Consider the following 9,234-nt stretch of genomic DNA (forward strand, 5'->3'; position numbering starts at 1 on the left):
AGGGCCGCGGCTCTGGCGACAGCTCCCACGCCCGAAGAGCCAGGAGGGAAAGCCGTGCCTCGTTGGAAAGCTCTTTGGCAGCCACTCACGTGGCCCCACAGCCCGTGGGGTGCGGGCTTTGCGGCGGCCGTCAGCCTCGGCGCCATCGGCGTCCACGTTGCGCCGCCGCGCCAGCCTGCGAAGCATTTTCCGGTAGGGCCGCGGCTCTGGCGACAGCTCCCACGCCCGAAGAGCCAGGAGGGAAAGCCGTGCCTCGTTGGAAAGCTCTTTGGCAGTCGCTCGCGTGGCCCCACAGCCCGTGGGGCTGCGGGCTTTGCGGCGGCCGTCAGCCTCAGCGCCACCGGCGCCCACGTCGGGCCGCCGCGCCAGCCTGCGAAGCATTTTCCGGTAGGGCCGCGCCTCTGGCGACAGCTCCCACGCCCGAAGAGCCAGGAGGGAAAGCCGTGCCTCGTTGGAAAGCTCTTTGGCAGCCGCTCGCGTGGCCCCACAGCCCATGGGGCTGCGGGCTTTCCGGCGGCCGTCAGCCTGGGCGACACCGGCGCCCAGGTGGGGCCGCCGCGCCAGCCTGCGAAGCATTTTCCGGTAGGGCCGCGGCTCTGTCGACAGCTCCCACGGCCGAAGAGCCAGGAGGGAAAGCCGTGCCTCGTTGGAAAGCTCTTTGGCAGCCGCTCGCGTGGCCCCACACCCCGTGGGGCTGCGGGCTTTGCAGCGGCCGTCAGCCTCAGAGCCACCGGCGCCCACGTTGCGCCGCCGCGCCAGCCTGCGAAGCATTTTCCGGTAGGGCCGCGGCTCTGGCGACAGCTCCCACGCCCGAAGAGCCAGGAGGGAAAGCCGTGCCTCCTTGGAAAGCTCTTTGGCAGCCGCTCGCGTGGCCCCACAGCCCATGGGGCTGCGGGCTTTCCGCCGGCCGTCAGCCTGGGCGACATCGGCGCCCAGGTGGGGCCGCCGCGCCAGCCTGCCAAGCATTTTCCGGTAGGGCCGCGGCTCTGGCGACAGCTCCCACACCCAAAGAGCCAGGAGGGAAAGCCGTGCCTCGTTGGAAAGCTCTTTGGCAGCCACTCACGTGGCCCCACAGCCCGTGGGGCTGCAGGCTTTGCGGCGGCCGTCAGCCTCGGCGCCATCGGCGCCCACATCGGGCCGCCGCGCCAGCCTGCGAAGCATTTTCCGGTAGGGCCGCGGCTCTGGCGACAGCTCCCACGCCCGAAGAGCCAGGAGGGAAAGACGTGCCTCGTTGGAAAGCTCTTTGGCAGCCGCTCGCGTGGCCCCACAGCCCGTGGGGCTGCGGGCTTTGTGGCGGCCGTCAGCCTCGGCGCCATCGGCGCCCACGTCGGGCCGCCGCGCCATCCTGCGAAGCATTTTCCGGTAGGGCCGCGGCTCTGGCGACAGCTCCCACGCCCGAAGAGCCAGGAGGGAAAGCCGTGCCTCGTTGGAAAGCTCTTTGGCAGCCGCTCGCGTGGCCCCACAGCCCGTGGGGCTGCGGGCTTTGTGGCGGCCGCCAGCCTCGGCGCCACCGGGGCCCACGTGGCGCCGCCGCGCCAGCCTGCGAAGCATTTTCCGGTAGGGCCGCGGCTCTTGCGACAGCTCCCACGCCCGAAGAGCCAGGAGGGAAAGCCGTGCCTCGTTGGAAAGCTCTTTGGCAGCCGCTCGCGTGGCCCCACAGCCCGTGGGGCTGCGGGCTTTCCGGCGGCCATCAGCCTGGGCGACACCGGCGCCCAGGTGGGGCCGTCGCGCCAGCCTGCGAAGCATTTTCTGGTAGGGCCGCGGCTCTGGCGACAGCTCCCACGCCCGAAGAGCCAGGAGGGAAAGCCGTGCCTCGTTGGAAAGCTCTTTGGCAGCCGCTCGCGTGGCCCCACAGCCCGTGGGGCTGCGGGCTTTCCGGCGGCTGTCAGCCTCGGCGCCACCGGCGCCAACGTGGCGCCGCCCGCCAGCCTGCGAAGCATTTTCCGGTAGGGCCGCGGCTCTGGCGACAGCTCCCACGGCCAAAGAGCCAGGAGGGAAAGCCCTGCCTCGTTGGAAAGCTCTTTGGCAGCTGCTCGCGTGGCCCCACAGCCCGTGGGGCTGCGGGCTTTGCTGCGGCCGTCAGCCTGGGCGACACCGGAGCCCAGGTGATGCCGCCGCGCCAGCCTGCGAAGCATTTTCCGGTAGGGCCACGGCTCTGGCGACAGCTCCCACGGCCGAAGAGCCAGGAGGGAAAGCCGTGCCTCGTTGGAAACCTCTTTGGCAGCCGCTCGCGTGGCCCCACAGCATATGGGGCTGCGGGCTTTGCAGCGGCCGTCAGCCTCGGCGCCATCGGCGCCCACATTGGGCCGCCGCGCCAGCCTGCGAAGCATTTTCCGGTAGGGCCGCGTCTCTGGCGACAGCTCCCACGCCCGAAGAGCCAGGAGGGAAAGCCGTGCCTCGTTGGAAAGCTCTTTGGCAGCCACTCACGTGGCCCCACAGCCTGTGGGGCTGCGGGCTTTGCGGCGGCCGTCAGCCTCGGCGCCATCGGCGCCCACGTTGGGCCGCCGCGCCAGCCTGCGAAGCATTTTCCGGTAGGGCCGCGGCTCTGGCGACAGCTCCCACGCCCGAAGAGCCAGGAGGGAAAGCCGTGCCTCCTTGGAAAGCTCTTTGGCAGCCGCTCGCGTGGCCCCACAGCCCATGGGGCTGCGGGCTTTGCGGCGGCCGTCAGCCTCAGCGCCACCGGCGCCGACGTTGCGCCGCCGCGTCAGCCTGCGAAGCATTTTCCGGTAGGGCCGCGGCTCTGGCGACAGCTCCCACGCCCGAAGAGCCAGGAGGGAAAGCCGTGCCTCGTTGGAAAGCTCTTTGGCAGCCGCTCGCGTGGCCCCACAGCCTGTGGGGCTGCGGGCTTTGCGGCGGCCGTCAGCCTGGGCGACACCGGCGCCCACGTCGGGCCGCTGCGCCAGCCTGCGAAGCATTTTCCGGTAGGGCCGCGGCTTTGGCGACAGCTCCCACGCCCGAAGAGCCAGGAGGGAAAGCCGTGCCTCGTTGGAAAGCTCTTTGGCAGCCGCTCGTGTGGCCCCACAGCCCGTGGGGCTGCGGGCTTTGCGGCGGCCGTCAGCCTGGGCGCCACCGGCGCCCACGTTGCGCCGCCGCGCCAGCCTGCGAAGCATTTTCCGGTAGGGCCGCGGCTCTGGCGACAGCTCCCACGGCCAAAGAGCCAGGAGGGAAAGCCGTGCCTCGTTGGAAAGCTCTTTGGCAGTCGCTCGCGTGGCCCCACAGCCCGTGGGGCTGCGGGCTTTGCAGCGGCCGTCAGCCTCGGCGCCACCGGCGCCCACGTGGCGCCGCCGCGCCAGCCTGCAAAGCATTTTCCGGTAGGGCCGCGGCTCTGGCGACAGCTCCCACGGACAAAGAGCCAGGAGGGAAAGCCGTGCCTCGTTGGAAAGCTCTTTGGCAGCCGCTCGTGTGGCCCCACAGCCCGTGGGGCTGCGGGCTTTCCGGCGGCTGTCAGCCTCGGCCCCACCGGCGCCCACGTGGCATGACCGCGCCAGCCTGCGAAGCATTTTCCGGTAGGGCCGCGGCTCTGGCGACAGCTCCCACGGCCGAAGAGCCAGGAGGGAAAGCCGTGCCTCGTTGGAAAGCTCTTTGGCAGCCGCTCGCGTGGCCCCACAGTCCATGGGGCTGCGGGCTTTGCGGCGGCCGTCAGCCTCAGCGCCACCGGCGCCCACGTTGCGCCGCCGCGCCAGCCTGCGAAGCATTTTCCGGTAGGGCCGCGTCTCTGGCGACAGCTCCCACGCCCGAAGAGCCAGGAGGGAAAGCCGTGCCTCGTTGGAAAGCTCTTTGGCAGCCGCTCGCGTGGCCCCACAGCCCGTGGGGCTGCGGGCTTTCCGGCGGCTGTCAGCCTCGGCGTCACCGGCGCCCATGTGGCGCGACCGCGCCAGCCTGCGAAGCATTTTCCGGTAGGGCCGCGGCTCTGGCGACAGCTCCCACGCCCGAAGAGCCAGGAGGGAAAGCCGTGCCTCGTTGGAAAGCTCTTTGGCAGCCGCTCGTGTGGCCCCACAGCCCGTGGGTCTGCGGGCTTTCCGACGGCCGTCAGCCTCGGCGCCACCGGCGCCAACATTGCGCTGCTGCGCTAGCCTGCGAAGCATTTTCCGGTAGGGCCGCGTCTCTGGCGACAGCTCCCACGCCCGAAGAGCCAGGAGGGAAAGCCGTGCCTCGTTGGAAAGCTCTTTGGCAGCCACTCACATGGCCCCACAGCCCGTGGGGCTGCGGGCTTTCCGGCGGCTGTCAGCCTCGGCGCCACCGGCGCCAACATTGCGCTGCTGCGCCAGCCTGCGAAGCATTTTCCGGTAGGGCCGCGGCTCTGGCGACAGCTCCCACGGCCGAAGAGCCAGGAGGGAAAGCCGTGCCTCGTTGGAAAGCTCTTTGGCAGCCGCTCGTGTGGCCCCACAGCCTGTGGGGCTGCGGGCTTTGCGGCGGCCGTCAGCCTCGGCGCCACCGGCGCCCACGTGGCGCCGCCGCGCCAGCCTGCGAAGCATTTTCTGGTAGGGCCGCGTCTCTGGCGACAGCTCCCACACCCGAAGAGCCAGGAGGGAAAGCCGTGCCTCGTTGGAAAGCTCTTTGGCAGCCACTCGCGTGGCCCCACAGCCTGTGGGGCTGCGGGCTTTCCGGCGGCCATCAGCCTCAGCGCCACCGGCGCCCACGTTGCGCCGCCGCGCCAGCCTGCGAAGCATTTTCCGGTAGGGCCGCAGCTCTGGCGACAGCTCCCACGGCCGAAGAGCCAGGAGGGAAAGCCGTGCCTCGTTGGAAAGCTCTTTGGCAGCCGCTCGCGTGGCCCCACAGCCCGTGGGGCTGCGGGCTTTGCAGCGGCCGTCAGCCTCAGAGCCACCGGCGCCCACGTGGCACCGCCGCGCCAGCCTGCGAAGCATTTTCCGGTAGGGCCGCGGCTCTGGCGACAGCTCCCACGCCCGAAGAGCCAGGAGGGAAAGCCGTGCCTCGTTGGAAAGCTCTTTGGCAGCCGCTCGCGTGGCCCCACAGCCCATGGGGCTGCGGGCTTTCCGCCGGCCGTCAGCCTGGGCGACACCGGCGCCCAGGTGGGGCCGCCGCGCCAGCCTGCGAAGCATTTTCCGGTAGGGCCGCGGCTCTGGCGACAGCTCCCACGGCCGAAGAGCCAGGAGGGAAAGCCGTGCCTCGTTGGAAAGCTCTTTGGCAGCCACTCACGTGGCCCCACAGCCCGTGGGGTGCGGGCTTTGCGGCGGCCGGCAGCCTCGGCGCCATCGGCGCCCACGTCGGGCCGCCGCGCCAGCCTGCGAAGCATTTTCCGGTAGGGCCGCGGCTCTGGCGACAGCTCCCACGCCCGAAGAGCCAGGAGGGAAAGCCGTGCCTCGTTGGAAAGCTCTTTGGCAGTCGCTCGCGTGGCCCCACAGCCCGTGGGGCTGCGGGCTTTGCGGCGGCCGTCAGCCTGGGCGCCACCGGCTCCCACGTCGGGCCGCCGCGCCAGCCTGCGAAGCATTTTCCGGTAGGGCCGCGGCTCTGGCGACAGCTCCCACGCCCGAAGAGCCAGGAGGGAAAGCCGTGCCTCGTTGGAAAGCTCTTTGGCAGCCGCTCGTGTGGCCCCACAGCCCATGGGGCTGCGGGCTTTCCGGCGGCCGTCAGCCTGGGCGACACCGGCGCCCACGTGGGGCCGCCGCGCCAGCCTGCGAAGCATTTTCCGGTAGGGCCGCGGCTCTGGCGACAGCTCCCACGGCCGAAGAGCCAGGAGGGAAAGCCGTGCCTCGTTGGAAAGCTCTTTGGCAGCCGCTCGCGTGGCCCCACACCCCGTGGGGCTGCGGGCTTTGCAGCGGCCGTCAGCCTCAGAGCCACCGGCGCCCACGTTGCGCCGCCGCGCCAGCCTGCGAAGCATTTTCCGGTAGGGCCGCGGCTCTGGCGACAGCTCCCACGCCCGAAGAGCCAGGAGGGAAAGCCGTGCCTCGTTGGAAAGCTCTTTGGCAGCCGCTCGCGTGGCCCCACAGCCCATGGGGCTGCGGGCTTTCCGCCGGCCGTCAGCCTGGGTGACACCGGCGCCCACGTTGGTCCGCCTCGCCAGCCTGCGAAGCATTTTCCGGTAGGGCCGCGGCTCTGGCGACAGCTCCCACGGCCGAAGAGCCAGGAGGGAAAGCCGTGCCTCGTTGGAAAGATCTTTGGCAGCCGCTCGCGTGGCCCCACAGCCCATGGGGCTGCGGGCTTTGCGGCGGCTGTCAGCCTCGGCGCCACCGGCGCCCACGTTGCGCCGCCGCGCCAGCCTGCGAAGCATTTTCCGGTAGGGCCGCGTCTCTGGCGACAGCTCCCACGCCCGAAGAGCCAGGAGGGAAAGCCGTGCCTCGTTGGAAAGCTCTTTGGCAGCCGCTCGCGTGGCCCCACAGCCCATGGGGCTGCGGGCTTTGCGGCGGCCGTCAGCCTCGGCGCCACCGGCGCCCACATTGCACCGCTGCGCCAGCCTGCGAAGCATTTTCCGTTAGGGCCGCGGCTCTGGCGACAGCTCCCACGCCCGAAGAGCCAGGAGGGAAAGCCGTGCCTCGTTGGAAAGCTCTTTGGCAGCCGCTCGCGTGGCCCCACAGCCCATGGGGCTGCGGGCTTTGCGGCGGCCGTCAGCCTCAGTGCCACCGGCGCCCACGTTGCGCCGCCACGCCAGCCTGCAAGGCATTTTCCGGTAGGGCCGCGGCTCTGGCGACAGCTCCCACGGCCGAAGAGCCAGGAGGGAAAGCCGTGCCTCGTTGGAAAGCTCTTTGGCAGCTGCTCGCGTGGCCCCACAGCCCGTGGGGCTGCGGGCTTTGCGGCGGCCGTCAGCCTCGGCGCCATCGGCGCCCACGTTGGGCCGCCGCGCCAGCCTGCGAAGCATTTTCCGGTAGGGCCGCGGCTCTGGCGACAGCTCCCACGCCCGAAGAGCCAGGAGGGAAAGCCGTGCCTCGTTGGAAAGCTCTTTGGCAGCCGCTCGCGTGGCCCCACAGCCCATGGGGCTGCGGGCTTTGCGGCGGCCGTCAGCCTCAGCGCCACCGGCGCCCACGTTGCGCCGCCGCGTCAGCCTGCGAAGCATTTTCCGGTAGGTCCGCGTCTCTGGCGACAGCTCCCACGCCCGAAGAGCCAGGAGGGAAAGCCGTGCCTCGTTGGAAAGCTCTTTGGCAGCCACTCGCGTGGCCCCACAGCCCATGGGGCTGCGGGCTTTCCGGCGGCCGTCAGCCTGGGCGACACCGGCGCCCAGGTGGGGCCGCCGCGCCAGCCTGCAAAGCATTTTCCGGTAGGGCCGCGGCTCTGGCGACAGCTCCCACGCCCGAAGAGCCAGGAGGGAAAGCCGTGCCTCGTTGGAAAGCTCTTTGGCAGCCGCTCGCGTGGCCCCACAGCCCGTGGGGCTGCGGGCTTTCCGGCGGTCGTCAGCCTGGGCGAAACCGGCGCCCACGTTGGTCCGCCTCGCCAGCCTGCGAAGCATTTTCCGGTAGGGCCGCGGCTCTGGCGACAGCTCCCACGGCCGAAGAGACAGGAGGGAAAGCCGTGCCTCGTTGGAAAGATCTTTGGCAGCCGCTCGCGTGGCCCCACAGCCCGTGGGGCTGCGGGCTTTCCGGCGGCTGTCAGCCTCGGCGCCACCGGCGCCCACGTTGCGCCGCCGCGCCAGCCTTCGAAGCATTTTCCGGTAGGGCCGCGTCTCTGGCGACAGCTCCCACGCCCGAAGAGCCAGGAGGGAAAGCCGTGCCTCGTTGGAAAGCTCTTTGGCAGCCGCTCGCGTGGCCCCACAGCCCATGGGGCTGCGGGCTTTGTGGCGGCCGTCAGCCTCGGCGCCACCGGCGCCCACATTGCACCGCTGCGGCAGCCTGCGAAGCATTTTCCGGTAGGGCCGCGGCTCTGGCGACAGCTCCCACGCCCGAAGAGCCAGGAGGGAAAGCCGTGCCTCGTTGGAAAGCTCTTTGGCAGCCGCTCGCGTGGCCCCACAGCCCATGGGGCTGCGGGCTTTGCGGCGGCCGTCAGCCTCAGTGCCACCGGCGCCCACGTTGCGCCGCCACGCCAGCCTGCGAAGCATTTTCCGGTAGGGCCGCAGCTCTGGCGACAGCTCCCACGGCCGAAGAGCCAGGAGGGAAAGCCGTGCCTCGTTGGAAAGCTCTTTGGCAGCCGCTCGCGTGGCCCCACAGCCCATGGGGCTGCGGGCTTTGCGGCGGCCGTCAGCCTCGGCGCCACCGGCGCCCACGTAGGGCCGCTGCGCCAGCCTGCAAAGCATTTTCCGGTAGGGCCGCGGCTCTGGCGACAGCTCCCACGGCGGAAGAGCCAGGAGGGAAAGCCATGCCTCGTTGGAAAGCTCTTTGGCAGCCACTCACGTGGCCACACAGCCCGTGGGGCTGCGGGCTTTGCGGCGGCCGTCAGCCTCGGCGCCATCGGCGCCCACGTTGGGCCGCCGCGCCAGCCTGTGAAGCATTTTCCGGTAGGGCCGCGGCTCTGGCGACAGCTCCCACGGCCGAAGAGCCAGGAGGGAAAGCCGTGCCTCGTTGGAAAGCTCTTTGGCAGCCGCTCGTGTGGCCCCACAGCCCATGGGGCTGCGGGCTTTCCGCCGGCCGTCAGCCTGGGCGACACCGGCGCACAGGTGGGGCCGCCGCGCCAGCCTGCGAAGCATTTTCCGGTAGGGCCGCGGCTCTGGCGACAGCTCCCATGTCCGAAGAGCCAGGAGGGAAAGCCGTGCCTCGTTGGAAAGCTCTTTGGCAGCCACTCACGTGGCCCCACAGCCCGTGGGGCTGCGGGTTTGTGGCGGCCGTCAGCCTCAGCGCCATCGGCGCCCACGTCGGGCCGCCGCGCCAGCCTGCGAAGCAATTTCCGGTAGGGCCGCGGCTCTGGCGACAGCTCCCACGCCCGAAGAGCCAGGAGGGAAAGCCGTGCCTCGTTGGAAAGCTCTTTGGCAGCCGCTCGCGTGGCCCCACAGCCCGTGGGGCTGCGGGCTTTGTGGCGGCCGTCAGCCTCGGCGCCATCGGCGCCCACGTCGGGCCGCCGCGCCAGCCTGCGAAGCATTTTCCGGTAGGGCCGCGGCTCTGGCGACAGCTCCCACGCCCGAAGAGCCAGGAGGGAAAGCCGTGCCTCGTTGGAAAGCTCTTTGGCAGTCGCTCGCGTGGCCCCACAGCCCGTGGGGCTGCGGGCTTTCCGGCGGCCGTCAGCCTGGGCGCCAGCGGCGCCCATGTCGTGCCGCCGCGCCAGCCTGCGAAGCATTTTCCGGTAGGGCCGCGGCTCTGGCGACAGCTCCCACGCCCGAAGAGCCAGGAGGGAAAGCCGTGCCTCGTTGGAAAGCTC

The sequence above is a fragment of the Larus michahellis genome, unplaced genomic scaffold (genome assembly GCF_964199755.1).
Source record: "Larus michahellis unplaced genomic scaffold, bLarMic1.1 SCAFFOLD_35, whole genome shotgun sequence".
NCBI classification, from domain to species: Eukaryota; Metazoa; Chordata; class Aves; order Charadriiformes; family Laridae; genus Larus; species Larus michahellis.